The sequence below is a fragment of the Podarcis liolepis genome (genome assembly GCF_965112155.1).
Source record: "Podarcis liolepis genome assembly, chromosome: 8".
Lineage (NCBI taxonomy): Eukaryota > Metazoa > Chordata > Lepidosauria > Squamata > Lacertidae > Podarcis > Podarcis liolepis.
The window spans coordinates 19,436,381-19,458,809 of record NC_139560.1 but is presented as its reverse complement, the minus strand read 5'-3'; the positions used below and the strand labels follow the sequence as shown (position 1 = coordinate 19,458,809).

The 22,429-nt window shown below is 42.9% G+C and overlaps 1 long non-coding RNA gene across 1 annotated transcript; it reads left to right on the top strand.

Annotated features, from left to right (window-relative positions):
- Positions 1–17,845: 17,845 nt before the first annotated feature.
- Positions 17,846–21,404, top strand: LOC310713288. Its single transcript, XR_014529189.1, has 2 exons — positions 17,846–17,974; positions 20,644–21,404. It is a non-coding gene; the product is annotated as an uncharacterized lncRNA (long non-coding RNA).
- The last annotated feature ends 1,025 nt before the right edge of the window (positions 21,405–22,429 follow it).

Genomic DNA, 22,429 nt, shown 5'->3' with positions numbered 1-22,429 from the left:
GTGGTTGTAACTGATTAATTGTTGCATATTTTCTCGTTGTAACCTGTCTTAGAACTTGCGATGAAGGGTGGGTGGAAGAATCTAAGAAAAGAAAGAAGCAAACAAATCAAATACAAATAAATATGTATATAGAAAACATTTTGATCAGATATTAGTACATGAATAAAACTGGGTGAACAGAGCAAAAGGTGGGGAACTAGCATGTTGTCTTTTCATTGCAAATCATCTTAATTTAGGTAATTGCAATCACCCTAATGCCCTGGACTTCCAGTATGTAATGACTATTCTTCAAGAAGCTGACAGTTTCTGCTGGAATTAATCTTTATAATGCAAATATACACCTATGTTTCCATATTAATGGTAAAATTTGTCAAATTAAGTGTGTCCCTTTTTTTGGATGATGGGTAATGAAGATCAGTGACATTATGTCTTCCGTAATGATTTTCTCTAATTAATTTTCTCAGCGTTACTCTGGCTGATATCAAAGTGCCTAGCAACAGTGTGTCTATGTCAGTGGACTGATACCACAAAGCATCCCCATAGATTTACTTTGCATTACTTTGACGTAATGTCTCCAGCTCTGCTTTGAATGTCTAATTCCATCATAAGTTTTTCACCTTCTGTAGCTACTAAAGTTTGTGTGCTAGGGCAAATATTTACTCACAGTTGCCCAAACAAAGGCGAGCTCATTCAGGCTATTAACACACTGTTAATCAATTTGTAATTACCTTTCTTTCTTTCTTTCTTTCTTTCTTTCTTTCTTTCTTTCTTTCTTCTCCACTATTAACTCCATAACTTATACAAGAAATAGACTTTCCAGCATAGATACTGTAGGCTGTATCTAATGTTACTTCTACTCAAAGTGGGCCCACACTGAAATAAATGAACATGACTTATTTACACCCATTAATTTCATAAGGTCTATTCTGAGGAAAACCTCCTTTTATGCAACCCTATATAGCCTCTGCCACTGTACTGTGAAGAATGGTAAAGGGTCACCTTAAGGGTCACTGTCTCGGAAGAGGAGCATGCTTGAGAAATTGTAATAAATATACACTTGCTACAAAACATGGCCATCATGTCTAGTCCTTAAAAGAGCATTAGCTGGATTAGAACAAAATCCACAAATTGCTGTAAAAATGTGGAAAACTGAATTTAAGATTGGAAGTGTGAGAAATGGGGAGAAACAAAATCAGCAGATTTTTTTTATCCCTGGGGGGTAATTGCTGTCTGGATGGTGCATTAAGGCCTTAAAAAAACCCCTGAAACATTGACCTTAATGTTGGGGTGATGAGGTTGCACCATCTCTTACTGGGCTTCAGGCCACAAAATGTCTCTATCTCTAGTATACTTCTGTGGAATGAAATCTTTATGGGTTTCTTTTTCAGGACAGAAAAACTTTTTAAAATATATATATATACTCATTTGTAATTGTTAGTGACTATTTTCATTGCATTTCCTTAGCAAAATAGACTGCTTCATTTATTTTAGTTGGCATAATGGCATGAACCTGCACAGAATTCCTATTTTGTTCAACCTAGGCTGTCTGGTTGCATTGAAAAGCAAAACCTGTCCAATAACTTATCAGCCATCTGCCTAATTAATGTTAATTATTCCCTGAATGTTTTCAAGGAAACGCAAAGCAACTTGTTAAAACCAAACAACATTCCTATAAATAAAGATGTTAGGAATGCAGTGCCACCAGTTGTTGTTGTGGTTCAATTAATCAATAATTCACTTTTATTTTCTGCTCCATTCCCATTTTATTTCAATGGCGTCCATGTCTGTACTTGACTTCTTCTAGCATCAGTAAGTCCTTCAAACCATTCCTCTGTTTTGTACAGTACCTAATACATGATTGCCATTATATGCAAATACGTGGCTACTAAAAATAATTAGTACTAGTAGGTGATAAAGCGTGTTCTCCCTAAAATGAGAGCACGGGTTGCGGTGTGGGCCGCCAAGCCAGCCAATTGTTGCCAGGCAGGTTAATGGTTATTGCCTGGTGCAACAATTGGCTGACCGGGTTGCTGGGGCAAATTGCATGTAGCGAATTGGGTGAGTGGGACCACAGTCTTTAAATATTGGGGCACTCTGCCTTTTGGTTTCTCTTTCACAGAGTGCATCGGATCACCTGCCCGCCCGCCCTGTGTTCCTGTTAACCTTGCTTTGCCTGTCATGGGGTCATCTGTCTTGGGGCAGGGGCCTAGTAGGAATTTTGCCATTTGGCTGATTGGCTGGTGCCATTTGGTTTTTGCCTACTACTTAGCAATTCGTCACAACTTGTAAGGTTGCGGTTAGGCATTGGTTATAAAAACTGGTGGTGGAGGGGTCAGGATAGGCTGTGCCTGCCCCTCCAATGGTGCTGGAAGGGAAGTCCATTAAAAGAATCCAAACCCTGAAATGGGACCAGGGCTGGCAAGCCTTGGGGAGCTGGTTGGGTGAGCGGTGAGGGACTGACGCTCAGCTCAACTGATCCCCAATATTGTTTTCCCTCCACTGGCTTCCGATGGAGTTCGGAATGTCAGTTCTGTCCCAGATGGGGGACAGATACTCATAACCAATGTCTAAGCAACCACTCACAGATTTTGTATTTTAATAAAGTTGTGGCCAAAATAGTGCCCAAAAACCTTAAACTTAAATTACCTGTGATTTGTGAATTATTTTGAGGGGTGGCTTGGGGACCTACACACGCAACAGAACTATTACTCTCCAGTGGTTTAACTTCACCCCTGAAGGTACACCTATTGGTAGTAACAGCAGCCTGCATAATCCCCGGAGTTTGATTCCTATATACAAGTATATGGCTACAACTACTAATTACTGATTACAACTGCTAATTACAAGTATATGGCTACAACTACTAATTCCATTAATTTCTTCGTGGTGGTAGTAGTAACATTAGCCTGGGAGTCCTCAGGAAGATGGACCAGCATTTTAGTCAAATTGATCCAAACGTACAAGTTTGTGGGCAATTTCCCCTAATATGGAAAGCTATTTTCCTATTATGAGGCATTTTTTGCAGATTATGTTCACCAATGTATGCATTTTAATGCACACTTTACCCTAGTATGTGCAATTATGTACACATTACATGACTGGAGAATGGCATTGCAAAATTTGGAAAAATGCAAATGCCAGCGGATGACTATGTTTCGGATGGCGCAATATTTTGCAAAGTACAAACAGGTAAATTGAATTGAATTTTTTGCTCCCCAGCCCTACTTACTAGTAGGATATAGGGAAAAACAGTCCCTGGCACTTCAAGGACTACGTTGTTATACAGTGGTACCTCGGGTTACATGCGCTTCAGGTTACATACACTTCAGGTTACAGACTCCGCTAACCCAGAAATCGTGCTTCAGGTTAAGAACTTTGCTTCAGGATGAGAACAGAAATCGTGCTCCGGCGGCGTCGCAGCAGCAGGAGGCCCCATTAGCTAAAGTGGTGCTTCAGGTTAAGAACAGTTTTAGGTTAAGTACGGACCTCCGGAATGAATTAAGTACTTAACCCGAGGTACCATTGTATATTTGAACTGTCAACAAGTATTTCAAACTTCAGTCTACTGAGGAATGCACCAAATATTCTACACACCCACCCACCTCTGTGCTGGGACACTTTTGTCACATTTTTTTTTACATGGAATAAATAACTTTGCACTTTATGTAGAGCCACTACTATTTACCTGCAAATTGTTTGCAGCCCCTGTTGTAAGAAAAAACAGAACAGAACAGTCAGCAGCCATATTGAGGTAGAAACTACCTCTTTTACTGAACTCCACCTCTCCTTCCTAATCACACTTTAGCACATAAAGAACCAACAGTGTATCACATCACACCACTCTTTCTTAACTTTAAATGTTACCCTCCCAGGATCTATATCTGAATGCATCAACAGACATTCATGCACAACATCCAATAGGTTCATGCACTGAATAGATGACTCCCATAATTTCCATCCTGACTAATTCCTCTTCCACTTTGTCTTACAAAGAAAGGGATTGGGCCTTAGTGTGGTTCTGTCAAGGCAAATGGTGTGGCTGATGGCATCAACTTTATCTCATACTATCCTGATATTTTGCCCGAACTTGTAAATGCTCTGGATTCTATTTCTGGAACACTGAGCTTGTTTTCTGTGATGTTGTGACGTTATAGCTTCATGCAGTCCCACTTTTGCTATTGGGGTGGCTAATATGAGATCAGGATCCAACTGGACTTGAGCTGACAATTTTGCCTCTATTATGATCACAACGATCCTGTCTCTTTTTAGCTCTTCTTTGATTGTTTCATGATTTATGTTTGGTCAGGGCGTATACAGCGATGATAAAAGATCCCACTGTTCCCGCTACTCCTGGGACCTTCTGTTAAATATTGCTCTTTCATCTATAGCATTTTCTTTTCCTATGAAATTGTTATCAAAAGCTTCTCTGACTTTCTCATAAGTTTTCTGGTCTTCTGCTGTGGGGAGTAGACCACACATAAAATATCATCTGTGGAGTTTTCTATTGCATATATATATATATATATATATATATATATATATATATATGAGCATTCGCTTGATGTTGTTCTGGTTTCTAAATTAACCCAGGACCCACCCTTTACCTCTAAAATCCTCTGGTTCAGTTGGGTCAGAAGCTTAGATCTTGAACGCCATCTCTCCTGTGTAGAAGCCTGAATCTGCTGAGTTAATATTAATCATCCTTTTGAGGAGTTAATTTGATATACAGATGTGAGGCTGGATTAATGGAATGTGGACTTATTTTTAGACTATAGAGATAAGGCAGTGAAATAACCTTACTTTATCAAGACATGGGTCAATCTGGACTGATTGCCTAGAATGATAGGTAATCATTGGTTCGTAGAATCAATTCCATGAGAATGACACGGGTTGGTGTTTCTTGCACTAATAATAGAAGACAGCATGTCAACCCTTTGATGTCCCTGAGACGATGCCCTTGGCTGACCAGAGGGATATAGTATATAAGTCCCAGCAGTGCTTGGTGAGATCCCAGTGTGTTAGACTGAAAGAGAGGCAGGATATGGTGCACTTCTGGAGGAGTTTTCCCAGCAAGAGCTTTGTTTCCTTATACTTTCCTTTCTAGTACTTTCTTGCTGAGGACAGCTTCTTGTTGAAGTGCAAATTGATATTTATTTGATTGCCTACCTCAAAAAGAACACCTTGCCCCTTGGCAACAAACACAGTTCAAGGACACTTCCAACTAACCAAAATCATTCAAAGAGGACACAGAGCAGGAATGGGGAGGTGGGCATTGTAAGGGAAGGTCACATTTGGCCCCTGGCCCTGTGGGGGTGTGTGTGTTATTGGGTTGTTGTTTTTATTTTGATTATATATTTTGTGGTTGTTCTGTGAACTGCCCTGAGACCTCCGGGTATAGGGCAATATACAAATTCAATAAATAATACTAATAATAATAATCAACTCAACTATGCAGTATGGTTTTAAAACAATCATCTTACCACAATTCATTTTAGATGGTGGTAATACTTTGGAACCTGAGATACAGCCTTATCGCAGCCCCAGTAAAGTTTAAAACAATTCTCTTACTTTAATTCATTAAAATGCCACCGTATCTATTTCATTGTTCATGGAAAATCATTCAAGGGCATCCTTAGGAGCAGTGTGAGTTTTCTAGTCTCTGTAGACCTTTTTCACTGCACATCTAAGAAACAGAATAATAATGTCTTGGAATATTGTCCGATTTGTCTCATGCAAGCATTTCTCCCCTCCCCCTCCACCACACTCAGGCAGAAAGAAGGCCTGGCGATAATGTCTGTTTGGCGCCCTGTCAGATCTGATACTGGAACCCCTGAGGATGCTGAACTTCAAAGCACTTGAAAAGTTTGCTTTGATAAAAGGGCCAGAGTTCAAATTTTCTATAAGGCACCGAGAAAGGACAGGGTTTGATAAGATTCACTTGTTAGCCTTGGTCTGTGTAAGTACAGGCTGTGTCAGAGTTGCAAGTGTGGTTAAGCTGAATGAAAGGATGATTGACACACACATACAAAAATGTGAGTTGTGTGGCAGGAGGAGTAGAGGAAATGTATGAATACCTGTCAAAACCAGGAGAGATGGGGATCTTACACAGAAAAGCCTGAAGGGTTTTGACATGCTCACGTTTACTAGGAATGTGCTCTGGGTGTGTTGCCTGAACGTATTGATTTTGGATAAGTGGTGATTCTCATTTTTCAATGAGCAGGTGTAATGGGAAACTCATTGCATTATGTCACTGGGACAAAGGAAGCTGTTTGAAACAAAGCGAGACCACTGGTCCATCTAGCAAACTACTGTTACCATTGACTGGGAGTGGTTCTCCAGTTATCAAGCAAGACTCTCTCCTAGCCTTACCTGAAGATGTAGGGGCATATACCACAAGATTTTGTCATGCGACGTTCTGCCACTGAGGCTGTATCTTCAAATGATGTTCTTTTCATCCTCTCCCGGTATGCCCCACGGAGAGCCTCAAGGTCCATAAATAGCAACACCCTATTGGTCCTGGGCCCTAAGGAAGTTAGATTAGCTTCAACCAGAGCCAGGGCCTTTTCAACACTGGCTCCAGCCTGGTGGAATGCTCTGCCTCATGAGACCAGGGCCCTGCAGGATCTGATTCCTTTCCGCAGGGCCTGTAAGACAGAGTTGTTCCGCCTGGCCTTTGGCTTGGAGCCAATTTGATTCCCTCCCTCTCTTTCTTTTTTCTTTTCCTTCTCCTCCTGCGAGGAGGCTACATTTTAATATTTTAATGTTTCAGTATTTTAATGTTGTATTTTAATTTTGTTTTAAATGTTGTACTCATTTAACTTGTTTTTATTATTGCTTGTAAGCCGCTCTGAGCCCGGCCTTGGCTGGGGAGGGCGGAGTATAAATAAAAATTATTATTATTATTATTATTATTATTATTATTATTATTATTTATTTTCTTCTGAATAAATAGTCCCCAGATAAGTCAAAGAGGTAGTGATGAAATACCTTTACTCCCTTCATTCCGTGAAGCAACATTTGCTGTAATACGAGATAGTTGCCTCCAGTTCAGGCTGTGATCCCTGAGTTTGCATAAGGAATCTTTAGTGGTTCAGTGCAGAATGATCTCTAAAGGTTTGCTGAAGCAAAATATGAAATACACACAGAACTTCCTTTTCAGAGGAAACATCTGAGGAATTGCAAGAAAAGTCAAAGACATTTAAGAAAACAAATTACAAGTTATGTCCCTAGTTGGAAGCAGAAGTGATGACCGCCAAGCAATGTTGGAGTACGGTCAGCCACAGAAATTGTGTGTCTCTTAAACAGAGCTTGGAAAGTTCATTTTTAAAAAGCGACTAGTTCTAGTTTGATGTGTAAGAACTGTTTGACAGTGGAATGGGCTCCCTTGGGAGGTTGTAGACTCTGCTTTAATGGAGGTTTCTCGACAGAGGTTTGATGGGCATCTGACATGGATGTTTTAGTTGAGATTCCTGCATTGCAGGGGGTTGGACTAAATGACCCTTGAAGTCCCTTCTAACTCTACAGCTCTATGACTCTATGTTTTTATGTCCACAAAGAAACTAATTCCAAATCACACCCATCCTTTTGCAAACAAACCACTTCATGCTAAGTTTGCAGTTCAACTTCACTCAAATGATCCTTGGCATTAGTTTTTCAGCATTCAGAATGTTGTAAGTTATTGTGCTGAAGTATAAAATATACCTTAGACAACTAAGCAACAACAAACACACACAGTGACATGTTAAGGCCCAAAGAGCCTAAAGAGGAAAAACAAATGTAAGAAAATGAAGATGACCTAGAAATCATTCAAAGTTCTACCACCAAATGAATTTAATTCATGTTCATGTTCTGTTCATTTGTCAACTATCAAGTGGTGTTTCCTGCTTGGCAGGGGGTTGGACTCGATGGCCCTTGTGGTCTCTTCCAACTCTCTGATTCTATGATTCTATGGGAACTACTTTGGAGTGTAGCTGAGTTTTTTGAAGTAATTTGGTGAACTTTGCCAGATCAAACTAGTTCATTTGAAGCACTGGTTTTAACTGACTACTATCTGGGCGTACTAGTCACAAGTTGAGATAAACCGTGACTTTGAACAGCCTATGCTTATATTAACAGTAGTGGGAGGTGGTTTCAATATCCTTGGGAAATAGCTTCTTTCACTCCTTGATGAAGTATAATTATCTAGCTAATTGCTGACTGGAGTTGACTGTGTTTTTCTTGTAATGTGTTTCCTGGGTATATTGAATGTGGTTTGCAAGACTGCTTCTAACGTTATAAAATCTAAATGTATTAATTATTGGGGGAAACCAACCTTTATGCTGTTAGCATTGGTGGGCAGCTTTAATACACATCCACTCTTAATTATTTGCAGCTTTTCTTTTTTAAAAATATTGCATCTTAGGCACATTGTTGCAGATTGATTTATGACAGGAAGAGACAAATGAGCAAATGATCACAAACAATAAAACCCTTGATCAAAATTCTGATTAAAATTGGTGCTTTGAGAAACATAAAGGCAATGCCAAAGATGCGAGAAAAAATAAGTTTATGAAGCATCTTCAAATGTCATTTTTTTCTTCAAATCAGAGTTGATTAGTTTCCTCATAAACATACACTCACAGCTGTACCACATACTCCAGTGTGCAAATAAAATAAAATATACAGGAGACAGCCTAAATAGAATATGGGACTCTGTAGCTCTGAAGTTCTATATTTCTGGTCTTCAGGAATCAAGTTTCAATTTCAAATGATATCTTAATGACTCGTTGGGGTGTTTTATATTTTGTACAGCTTGTTAGTGATCTCCTCTTCACTTCATCTTTTCCTCAGAGATGGTTCTTTATTAAATTAAATATTTCACTCCTAGAAACTTCTCAAATGTAGTTTTAATAGAGATGGAGATATGGGGATGAGGAAAGTCCCAAAGACCCTATGAGATGAACATCCAAAGCAAAGAGATGCATGATGAATTGCTTTGTAGAATATTCTAGATGGCTTTGCCTTTCTGACAGTTGCTTTGGGAACACTCTTCTTATTCTAGCACTGTAGACACTGAAAGCAAACTTGCCTTCTGTTAATCTCGAGTGCATATACACAAGAATGCCTTCTTATTTCTGGACTCCATGTGGCCTTCTTCAGGGAAGCAGGAAGCCAGGCAGCCCAGGTGAGCAGGCAAGTGACTGAGCAGCCCAGACAAGGAAGCAGATGTGTGGCTCAAGCAGGCACGTTAGCAAGCAGGTGAGTGGCCCAGGTGAACTGCAGAGGAACAGCTAAGACAGGCCGGGACAGCTCCCCAGCGACCGCCTTGCTCTGAAGCCACTAGTCACCTCACATTGTTGATGCTGTTTTCAAACTCACTGGCACTGGGGACGAGGAGGAGGGAAGTGGAGGCAGGTAGGCACCCTGGATGAGATTCTGACGGACGGGCTGGGCAGCTCCCCATACATGACCTGCTCTGCCATTGCTGCTTGCCAGTTTCTTCCTCCTCACCCTCAGAGCAGCTGAAGCCCAAGCAGTGGTGTTGGTGTGAGTTGTGCAGTATGAGCAGGAGGAAGGGAGGACTGCATGAGGAGAGGAGAGGAGGTTCAGGGTTTGTGCATGCTGTAAAGAAAGTAGGTGGCGGGGGTTGGGTGATCTGTAAAGGTCAGGGTTGAAAATTTGGCAAGATATAGGGGAAGTGGGAGGTGGAGGAAATATATAGGAAAGAGGAGGGCTTTGGAAAGCAGGTGGGGCTTGCAGAGGTAAGAAGAAGAAGAAGAAGAAGAAGAAGAAGAAGAAGAAGAAGAAGAAGAAGAGGAGGAGGAGGAGGAGGAGGAGGAGGAGGAGGAGGAGGAGGAGGAGGAGGAGGAGGAGGATTTGATATCCCACTTTATCACTACCTGAAGGATTCTGAAAACGGCTCGCAATCTCCTTTCCCTTCCTCCCCCACAACAAACACACTGTGAGGTGAGTGGGGCTGAGAGACTTCAGAGAAGTGTGTCTGGCCCAAGGTCACCCAGCAGCTGCATATGGAGGAGCGGAGACACGAACCCGGTTCACCAGATTACGGGTCTACCGCTCTTAACCACTACACCACACTGGCTCTCAGGCACATGCATATACATGTGTATGCAGATGTGTCAGGAATCGGGGGGACGATGCAGTGTCATGCGGCACCCTGACATTGTGTGCACAACGTCTAGAGGAGCCAAATGCTCTCACTCGGTCCCAATTCCTGAGTGGGCTCCTTTCCACTGGCACCAATGCCCAGTTGCCCAAAGGGAAGATTCCCCTGCCATTTTGAGTGTTTTCAAACTGATTCAAAAAGCCTTGATTTTGCAAGAAAATGTGATCTGGTACAGCACTAGTCAAAAGGACATATTGGACATAGGTACACAAACTATCGAAGTGGACAAGGGAGTGGACTCACTACAGTGGTACCTCAGGTTAAGTACTTAATTCGTTCCGGAGGTCCGTACTTAACCTGAAACTGTTCTTAACCTGAAGCACCACTTTAGCTAATGGGGCCTCTTGCTGCTGCCACGCTGCCGGAGCACGATTTCTGTTCTCATCCTAAAGCAAAGTACTTAACCCGAGGTAATATTTCTGGATTAGCGGAGTCTGTAACCTGAAGCCTATGTAACCTGAAGCGTATGTAACCTGAGGTACCACTGTATTTGTTCAGGTAGCGTGGGCTTTCGGAAGTCATAAACAACCCACCTTCATCCATCCATCATGTGATGCATGTTCAGAGCACTTCGGATGCCAACCATCTGATATTTTGGAAGATTGACTAGTGATCATAAATGAGAAAGGGAGGTAATGCTTGCATCACAAACAGAAATAATTTTAACTTTCTGCTAGGTGAGTCCTCCCCATCCCAAATGTGTGTATTTTTGGCATAAATCGTATGTCAGTATAGAGCTACTCCTTGATTCACCTGCAAAAAACCAGTTAGGATAGGCATATTTCAGTAGTTGCACCACTACAAAATCGCCAGCCATGATGTTATATGAGCTCTGTAGGGACACTAATCAGAGCTGCAGGCAGATATATAACATCATAACATGGTTACACTTGTTGGATGGTATGCCTATAACTTTATGGTATATAAGCACAGTACCATAATTTCCAAGGGTCCAAGAAGTCCTGCAAGCATCTGTTAAAGTGTTATGTTTCCAAGCAAATTCAATTACTATTGCTCCTTTTATCACTATTATTAACATTATATAGTGCTGACAGTGTGGTAGGTCTTTACAGAGCTAAAAAAATGGCAAAGTCCTTGGGCAAAATAGACGTGGCCCAGTGAAATTACAGTAAACATGAGATGGACAAGACAGGAAAGGAAGGGAAGATACCAGTGATTTACTGTGAGTGATGAAAAGACTTAAAACAATGATTTTCCAGTTTTCAGCCCCTGGGGTGCTTCTGAACTTTTCCTTAGCATTGAGAAATCCCTTCTACACCTGGGATCTGGTTCCTTAATCCAAACAGGATAACTATCCCAGTACTGAAGATGGAGAAGTTGAGGCTAATAAATAGTGGTTTGCCTACAGCCAGCTACTGAGAGCTAAGCTCCCTTTCACTTGTGGCTGGTGTCTACTGGGACTGACAAGGCAGAAAACCAGGAGACTAACAGCTATGGTTTTCCCAGTAGTGATGTATGGAAGTGAGAGCTGGACCATAAAGAAGGTTGATCGCCGAAGAATTGATGCTTTTGAATTATGGTGCTGGAGGAGACTCTTGAGAGTCCCATGGACTGCAAGAAGATCAAACCTCTTCATTCTTAAGGAAATCAGCCCTGAGTGCTCCCTGGAAGGACTGATCCTGAAGCTGAGGCTCCAAGACTTTGGCCACCCCATGAGAAGAGAAGACTCCCTGGAAAAGACCCTGATGTTGGGAAAGACTGACGGCACAAGAAGAAGGGGATGACAGAGGATGAGATGGTTATACAGTGTTCTCGAAGCTACCAGCATGAGTTTGACCAAACTGCGGGAGGCAGTGGAAGACAGGAGTGCCTGGCATGCTCTGATCCATGGGGTCATGAAGAGTTGGACATGACTAAATGACTAAACAACAACAACAGGTGGAGCCAGAGACAATGGCAGCTGGAGCCAACTAATCTATTTTTGTCCCTCATCCTGCTCCCTTGCCAGAGGTGCTGATTTGCTCCCAAGACTGAAGGGGCTTGGCACACATCGTGTGTGTGTGACATCATGCACCCGGGGTGTGTCGTACACATGTGACGTTATGTGCATGTCACGTGCATGGGGCACATCGTCATGACGAGGATGAGTGTGGAGCCCAACATGGCACTTCTTCAATGGTTGCTAGCTCCTCTCTTGCTCAGGTGGAGCTGATCGCTGAAGCCATGCCTCACTGTGCTCCACCCTTGGTCTCCTCCGCCCCCTCAACATTGAGGGGACACAGCCCCCTTTCAACAGATATTGAGGCAGCGGAAGACACCTTGGCCCCATAAATCTGGTGCCCTTGCTCCCTGCTGAGTTATATAAGGAGCAAGAAGGAGAAAACTGATAGCCAGTGCTCCTGCCTGGTCTGCTTCTAAGTACAGTTGTACCTTGGGTTAAGATCTTAATTCGTTCCAGAGGTCCATTCTTAACCTGAAACTGTTCTTAACCTGAAGCACCACTTTAGCTAATGGGGCCTCCTGCTGCTGCCGCCGCACCGCCGGAGCACGATTTCCGTTCTCATCCTGAAGCAAAGTTCTTAACCCGAGGTACTATTTCTGGGTTAGCGGAGTCTGTAACCTGAAGCGCATGCAACCTGAAGCGTATGTAACCCGAGGTACCACTGTACAAAGGAAGACAGGGGTGGCCAGGGCAGTGCCCCAGTCACCCTAATAGACCAGTCTGTAGGGTCTCTTATAGTTACAGTGTCTCCTCATCTGGATCAGGCCAGTGGTGAATAGCAAAATGAGGTTTAAGCATGTTGCCACCATTGGAATTCTATCCAAGATACCCCTAACTCTGATAAGTTAATACATTTCCTCTGGAAGGTTTTGTAGGGAAGGGTTGTCTCTTAAATAATCTATACATAACAGAAAACCTTGTTGCCATCCCACCATGGCCACTAAATTCAAATGGAAGCTCATCAGCATTCTGAAATAAGCATATGAATCTCTGTGCCCTGAAGATGATGAGATAGAGCCTTTTTTCTGTGGAGCAGACACTGTTGTTTACACAGATGAGTTCATCGAGGGGGTGTCTCCACCTCTTAATACTCTCAGATATTGTCATGCATGAAAGAAAGAAAACATAAATATCTGAAGAAATAGAAAAGGGTTCTTCAGCCAGGTGTTTCTGATTGCTGGTTTCCACTTTAAAATAATTGGATTTCAGCTGAACGTGCTGGAGTTCAACCCTCAGCAAAAACAAAGTGAAGGGGTATATAGATTTATATGTTTATGTGATTTTTTCAATGACTACTCCATCAAGAACGCAAATGGGGGGGGAACGACTCACTGAAGATGAACATAGCTTCAGAAAACCTAACAGAACGGAATACTGTTAGCAATTACTTATCTTAAAGGATGACACATGTATCAGCTCCAGAGTTAACCCTGTGTTCATTCACAGGCAAGAAATAGTTATTTTGTTTTATTTTTAAAAAATGTATGACCTGCCCTTCATCTGCACAAATACCAGGGAGGCATAATAACACAATAAATAAATAAAATATTACAACCCACAACAATAAAACACCTCAGCAAGACAGTGGAAGCAACTAAAACCAAAGAAACTACTACTGTGCTGAAGGCAAACTAATTCCCCTCTCTATTTTCTGAGGAGGGCATGAAAGGAATGATTTTTCGGCGTCCGTGCACGCACGTGGTTTTGCCTTCCTTAAAATCGTTATGAGGTGGCTCATGATATTGAGTATCGTCTACTCTTGCTTTTAGCCATTAATTTATTTATTTATCCGTTGATTGGAAACGGCTTTGCTGCCTCCCGGCTTGCTAGAAACCAGCTTAGAGGAAGCTGCAGCCAGTCATTCTCCAGGGAGATTTCTGAGAAGTGTGGCCTGCAGAGTTCTGAAGTGCACTGGGGAATTCTGTTGTTCTCTTTAAATACATTTAAAAAAATATATAAAAAAATTATCCAGAGCTCTTCAGTACTCTGCAGGCTGCTTCTTGGTCAGCCACGCTTTTTGGAAAGCTCCCTGAAGATTGACTTGCTGTGGCTTTCTCTAAGTAGCCTTGAAGCTATTATAAAAATTGGTTTTAAGCAAGAATAGACAGCAGTCAGCTACCTAATGAGTGCAATAAGACCTGCACCAGCAGTTGGTAGGTACTTCACTGTGCTGTCAGCTTCTGCCTTCAGGTATTTGGGCCTCAAGCTATTTAGTGTTTTATAGGTGAGCAGGATCAGCCCCTTGAATCTGGTGTCAGAGGCAAATCTCCTTATCAAACCTTATCAAACCTCTAACCTCCTTAGAGAAGATGCAGGAGAATGGGAGATATGCTTCCTGTTTCAGCTCGTGTTATCATGGCTGAAAGGTCTTGAAATTTGGGCAGGGGAGAGGCAGGGATAGAACTTGGAGCTATATAATATCGACGTAATATTTGCATGCTTAAAGTGGCACAACATGTCCCTCTAGAGTCTAGACCATGGGTAGGCAAACTAAGGTCCGGGGGCTGGATCCAGCCCAATCGCCTTCTCAATCCGGCCTGCGGGCGGTCTGGGAATCAGCATGTTTTTACATGAGTAGAATGTGTCCTTTTATTTAAAACGCATTTTTGGGTTATTTGTGGGGCCTGCCTGGTGTTTTTACATGAGTAGAATGTGTGCTTTTATTTAAAGTGTATCTCTGGGTTATTTGTGGGGCATAGGAATTAATTCATTTTTCCCCCCTTCAGAATATATTCCGGCCCCCCACAAGGTCTGAGGGACAGTGGACCAGACCCCTGATGAAAAAGTTTGCTGACCCCTGCTCTAGACCTTAGATGACTGAGCAAAATTGTGAATTAAAACAAAAACAAAAAAGCTGCTCTGTCCTCCTGTCCTGTACTCTCTACAAAGACCTGAGGAACGAGATCATCATCCCACTCATACTAACCATCCCAGTGTGCTCAACCACTGCCACAATGTCCTTTCTTCTATCAGATCAAAATAAGCAGATAACAGCAAAGGTTGCTAGGTTCATAGCAGGGGCAATCAGAATAAGGGCCACTAACTGAATGCTGATTCAGGACTTTAAATTCTGCTTTTATATCAAATTTCCTTTTCTGCATATACTGTAATGTTTTACTGTTGCTATGGCCATTGGCTAATGAAAATAAAGTTTTATCTCTATCTCTAAGCTGCTCTGAGCTGCTTTCTGTGCTGAAATGGTCTGCTACCTTGCTCAGCCATAGTGACCACAAAGCTTTTCAGCTAATCCATAGTACCTCTTTTCTGAGGAAAGACAGAGATGTTTGCAAAGCAAAGTTCTATGGATGTAGAACTTTAAGCAAGCCATACTAGACCTAACTTTTTTTTTTAAATAGTTGAAAATAAGGACATACAGTGGTGCCTCGCAAGACGAAAATAATCCGTTCTGTGATTCTCTTCGTCTAGCTGTTTTTTCGTCTTGCGAAGCAAGCCCATTGACGGATTAGCGGATTAGTGCTATTAGCGCTATTAGCGGCTTTTAGCGGCTTATCGGCTTATCGGATCAGCTGATAAGCGGCTTAGCGGCTTAGAAAAGGGGGGGGAGGGGAAAAACCCTGCAGGAACTCGCAAGACATTTTCATCTTGCAAAGCAAGCCCATAGGAAATTCGTTTTGCGAAGCACCTCCAAAACGGAAAACTCTTTCGTCTAGCGAGTTTTCCGTCTTGCGAGGCATTCGTCTTGCGGGGCACCACTGTATATATGTAGGTTGTGTGGCCCACAGTTCCAGCTACAACCATTTTTTTCTTCCAATAAAAGGGTAATGGGATAAAGGGGATTTTAAAAGTGGCTTCTTTTGAGAAATGCCATCAGGTAAAGATTAAATGACAATGAGCACTCACACTTTACATTGTGGGTGTCGTTTGCAGGATCACACGTGGTGCAACAGTTCCCACTGAGCTTACTGGCAAACAGGGGCTGGCTTGCCTCTCAGTGTTAATTTTTGGAGGTTCACGCCCAGCCTCAGTAACCAAGTTTCTTGCTGGGAGGTGGGGCCAGCCCCATTTATAAATAGGGGGTGGAGCCAATAATAGCCAGGTAGTCGGCTCTGGAGATTCACCCTCCCTTTGCTTAATGTTTCTTGTTTGCAGGTTAACCTTTTCTTCCTGTTTAGCAGGCGCTGCTTTGACTGGTTGGGACCGGGAAGAAATTGTCCTGCATTGGCAGGTTTTGTCTTCCCTGTAGCAGTTCGTCACAACTTTGGTGGTTATGGCCTTGGGTTGAATCCTTTAATCTTTTCTTCCCTTTATGGGGTGGGTGGGCATGAAGTGGTGACTTACCCCCCTGCGACAGCGATTCCAGGGTCCCCCTCTTAAAGGGGTTATATATGTGGGTGTTGCTGGCCATACACCGAAAGGTTGCTAGTGAACTACCCTGGGTGTGGGGATATGGGCTTGGCTGCCTGCTATACTTACGTCTTGCAGAGCACCCCCATGTCCCATTTACCCTGATGAGCCCCAGTTCCCCCCAGCTGGGGGACTGGGAGGCATACACTCCCAAGGCCTAAGCCAAGGTCTTCCTACTTTCGGAAGTTTAATAAACTTGTGGCCTAATTTTAATTCCATATAACGTTGTCAGAGTCTTTATTCCTTCCTTAGGATCCCTGGGGGCTGGGGCTGTCGCTGGTCACACAACAGAAGCAAAAGCCAGGAATCTGAACTACCTACTCAATAGGCAGAATTACAACTTTGGGGGCAAATTGTAAGATTAACACTTTGATTGCTGGATCTGGATGCCTTGTCATATTTTGCAGCTGAGGAATATTCCCAAGAAATTATGGTGCCTTCACATTGCATAAGGAAATTCACTTTCAATGTGTAAACACCACCTGCACCTCTACCACAGAAGTCGTAAGTTCATGGCAGAGGTGTGTCTGCCTCCCCAATATGTTGGATAAGTTCCTACTGCTACAGAGGCACCAGTGCAATAAAACATCTCTTTTTTATCAGTGAATATCCAAAAGACATTTGGGCTCCATCCACACCATTCGGTTAAAGTGCAATTATAGCACTTAAGACACTCCCAAAATCATAGAAACTGTAGTTTGTGAAAGGTGCTGAGACTTGTTAGGAGACCCATATTCTCCTCACAGATCAACAGTCCCAGTGTGGTAAGAATTGCAGCTCTGTCTCTCATAAACTCTCAGCATCCTTAACAATCTACAGTTCTCATGGCAAGTTGGGAAACTTGAGCCTTAGCGACTTTGGTTTCAGAAATTAAAACTTTTTAGACATCCCAGGGACAATGCCTGTTGTTTGCTGTTGTTCAGTCGTTTAGTTGTGTCCGACTCTTCGTGACCCCATGGACCAGAGCACGCCAGGCACCTCTGTCCTCCATTACCTCCTGCAGTTTGGTCAAACTCATGCTGGTAGCTTCGAGAACACTATCCAACCATCTCATCCTCTGTCGTCCTCTTCTCCTTGTGCCCTCCATCTTTCCCAGCATCAGTGTCTTCTCCAGGGAGTCTTCTCTTCTCATGAGGTGGCCAAAGTACTGGAGCCTCAGCTTCAGGATCTGTCCTTCCAGTGAGCACTCAGGGCTGATTTCCTTAAGAATGGATGCGTTTGATCTTCTTGCAGTCCATGGGACTCTCAAGAGTCTCCTCCAGCACCATAATTCAAAAGCATCCATTCTTCGGCGATCAGCCTTCTTTATGGTCCAGCTCTCACTTCCATACATCACTACTGGGAAAACAACAATGCCTACATACAACTAAAAAACAGCAGGAGGGAATCAGGAGCAAGTCAACAACACAGCAGGAACATCATCATCAGCTACATTAAACAACAACAGCTAACAATCCAGGCATCAGAGTCCACTATTTTTAGTATGAATTGCTTTAATCTTTTTAAAGGATGAAACATGGGATATGGATAACTTTGAATAGATAGTTTGGTAGTGTCAGCATGCCAGCTGCACCTGTTGTTGCTCTCAGCAGAAGAAACACTCCCGGCAGCCAGCCATAAATTCCTTTCTTTATTTCCTTCTGACAAGATTACATGCAGAATAAACAAAGCTATCCTTCTCTCATGATGCGTTGCTCTGACTAGTTTCTCTTTTCCCCTTCCCTCGAGACCAGCACAACCAACGGCTCAGCCCCTTCCGTTTTTCCCTGTGACGTGGATCCCCCTGTCTCAGAAGCACCCCTTCCTCCCCAGACTCGCTATCATCTTCTCTGTCTGAGGACGAGCCAGTACTAATCAGTGGAGATCGTTCCCTGTATCCTCCCATGCTTTCCTCCCTCGCTGCCTGCATTTCCCTGGCAGGTAGATATCTACTATGTTAGGATCAGAGAAGGCTATAACATTGGATACAATAGCACAGTTGTAAAGTAGCATATACGTGCATGTACAGTGGTGCCCCGCAAGACGAATGCCTCACAAGACGGAAAACTCGCTAGACGAAAGAGTTTTCCGTTTTGGAGGTGCTTCGCTAGACGAATTTCCTATGGGCTTGCTTCGCAAGATGACAATGTCTTGCGAGTTCCTGCGGGTTTTTTTCCTCCCCCCCCTTTTTCTAAGCCCCCAAGCCGCTTAGCAGCTGATCCGATCAGCCGATAAGCCGCTAAAAGCCGCTAAAAGCCGCTAATAGCGCTAATCCGCTAATCTGTCAATGGGCTTGCTTCGCAAGACGCAAAAACCGCTAGACCAAGAGAATCACAGAACGGATTCTTTTCATCTTGCGAGGCACCACTGTACTTTCCTTTTCCTCTTCATGCCTTACATAATATGAAGTTGACATGTAATATTTCAATTGTTCCTTTAAAAATAATAATCATAAATTCAGTTTTTGCCACTGCATGTCTCCTGGAGGACCTGCAGTTCTAGCCTCCGTTTTCCTCAAGCCAAGGATCTCGGCACACAGCAACAGCATCACAGCCAAAGATCCTACTGGTTGCCATGAAGTGGCTGAGCTCCACCTTGACAGATGGATGCACCCAGGATTGGTGCAGAGCATATGTGCTGCTGTGAACTACATATATGGGGGCGAGGGGGTGTTATCCTGGCTATATCCACCCACAAGTGCAGTCTTTTCTTTGGTCAATTGATAGATTTCCTGTATCAAGCATTAAACTTCCTGGCATGGACACACATACACACCACCTGCACACCACACAGAGTGCTTTAAAAATAATGTTCCATTGCTGAATAGGGTAGTTAAAAAGGAGATTCAACCTACCAGCACACAAGAAGGGAGGGAGAATAGAAAATGCCATTTTCTCTGTTGATCGACAAACATTCAGTTGACGACTAGAAAAGAGAACTGTCTGTGTATTTAATGAGATGTAGGCGAAGTTTGTCAATAGGTTTTTTTAAAAAGAGAGAAAATTATTTCAACCTGCTGGATTGCCCAGATGATATTCTGCCTTGGGAAATGGACTGAGGAAACTGCATCCTTGGGAATATAGGGCTCAGCCCCAGTAACATTATGCTCTTAACTGGCCTAAGCCTGGTTAGAGGAAGCCCAGGCTGATGACAAAGTAAATCTCTTTTCTGGCTACCTATATCTGGGAGTGGGGGGGGGAGGGTTTTCAATGCCCCCAGTGGCAGAGCTCCTCAGCTAATTAGACTATGAGCATGACAGTTGCATCTCTGTGCTGCTGGTCTGCATTGGACCACTGAAACTGGATATGACCCCTCACAAAGCTGATGACATATAGCTCTTGTGCCTTATGGGTGACACCACACTCAGCTCTTCCTTCTTTTAAATGTTCCAAGGAGGCTGTAGCATGAAATAGCAGTGCTTCAAGATGCATTGAGTGCAAACTTCCTTCACTGCCCCATTCAGACCAACCAGAATCCCTGGGGAAACTGGCTGATGTAAATCAAGCAAGGGGAAGCTGCCCCATGGTCCATTCCTCTAACAGCATTTTGATTGTGAAATGCTTGCTGTTGACCTGAACATCCTAGGCTTTCACCCAAAAGGCTAACCCACCCAGTTGACCTTTCAGTGTGCACACTGAGCACCACCAAATGGTCCACTGGAACATGCTACTCTTGGTGGTTAACCTTGAGCTAAAGGCCTAGTTCATGGGTAGGCAAACTAAGGCCTGGGGCCTGGATCCGAGCCAATTGCCTTCTCAATCCAGCCCGCAGACGACCAGGGAATCAGCATGTTTTTACATGAGTAGAATGTGTCCTTTTATTTAAAATGCATCTCTGGGTTATTTGTGGGACATAGGAATTGGTTCATTTCCCCCCCAAAAAATATAGTCCGGCCCCACACAAGGTCTGATGGACAGTGGACAGGCCCCCTGCTGAAAAAGTTTGCTGACCCCTGGCCTGGTTGTACAGTGGGCAGGGGTCACAAATCCTGTGAAGCCTCTGTCTAGGAACTTGAGGAATGTTAATTGCCTTTGTGAAGTGTTCTTGACTGCATAACTATGTCAAGCTACCTAGTCAAACCGACCAGTTACTATCCAAGTTTGTGTGCTTACTCCTCCTCCCATTCCATATTCTTATTCCCGTCTCTTTTCTCCTTTGTTCTGGCTGACAGGATAGCATTGAAATATAATTCACCCTCCTACTTTCCTTGGTAGCTGAGAGTAAGTGGGAACTCAGTGGAATAGAAGTGTCCTCAAAAGGAATGGCAACATGCTTTGCAGCTGCATAGAAACCCTCAACTTCATCTTTTTCTGGATTGCGGCCTCAAGACCAAATGAAGCCATTTTATGAGACCCTATCACAAGCCGCAGCCCCTCTCCCACTCATAAGTTTTCCAATATATCAAGTTAAAACAGCTTTGTGTGGCAAGTAATGTGAGCTGAGGAAGGCCTTTCAAACATTTACAAAACGTATCGGGTTGCAATGAGGACAAAAAACCCCACACGCTTTGGTGTAAATTACTTAAATGGAACTTTTCATCATCCCTGAGTTCTGATACATTGGTTCACAATGAAGGCAGGCCTCTCAAAAGGACCTTAACAACAAAAGCACTTACTGTCACAGTAGGTAAAGCTGTGTGATTGCTAGGAGAAGAAAGATAAATTAGCTCCCATTGTAATTGGATTACTTGTCGATATTGCTCGCTCTCTGCGAAGAAGTGGGGGTAGGATCTACCTGTGCTGTATTATGACAAACTTGTGTTTATGAATTTGTTGTAGTTACTGTACTTATGGATGAGTGAACTGGCCCTATTCCACTCCTCTATTGTTCCATTTGTTTCGCCTGCACCGTGTTCCCCCTCTTGTGTATTCCAATTAACCATGCAAATATCCAATATTATTTCTGAAATTAAAAGATGTGCCATTTGCTGCAGCTTGTGGAACCTTCAGTTCATTTTCACTGGTTTTTCCCCTCGCCTCTTATGGTGCTGAAATGAAAGTTGATAAAACACTTCCAAATAGTTATCTTGATATTATTGTGATCATTTTCAGGGATAGCAAAATAGTACAATTCTATTCTGGGATTGTTCTGGGACTCTGACATCCAGTTAATTCTATCCTGATTACACATGAGGAAGAAGTGCCTTTTAGTCCACTCAGAAATAAACTTATCTAGTTTGCCCTTTCCGAAACAATATGTGAACCGAAACAGAGGCTTTCTTCAAAATTCACACATCTCAGAATTGTACAATGCAGTTCTCCAGCAATGTAATGTGTACAAACATGCATGTAATGAGCTAAACTATGCATAGAAATGCATATATGAGGGGGGAATACTATTTATATAAATGATATTGGGGAAAATACTTTACAAAAGGGTATATATTAGGCATAAATGCATACAAACATGTATATTAGGAGAAATTCTCTGAATTTTCATGATTACTATTTTTAAAAAAGTAAACTGATGTGGAAATGTACAGAACTAATCTTAATATTGGGGGAAAATGATAAATGGAAAGATAACAAAATGGAAAGATTTATCCAACTCTATGATAGGTTCGGGGATGCGGGTGGTGCTGTGGGTTAAACCACAGAGCCTAGGACTTGCCGATCAAAAGGTTGGCGGTTCGAATCCCCGCGACGGGGTGAGCTCCCGTTGCTAGGTCCCTGCTCCTGCCAACCTAGCAGTTCAAAAGCACAAATTGCAAGTAGATAAATAGGTACCACTTCAGCGGGAAGGTAAACGGCATTTCTGTGTGCTGCTCTGGTTCGCCAGAAGTGGATTAGTCATGCTGGCCACATGACCCGGAAGCTGTCTGCGGACAAACGCCAGCTCCCTTGGCCAATAAAGTGAGATGAGCGCCGCAACCCCAGAGTCGGTCACGACTGGACCTAATAATCAGGGGTCCCTTTACCTTTACCTTTATGATAGGTTCATATTTAAGAATGTTGTTG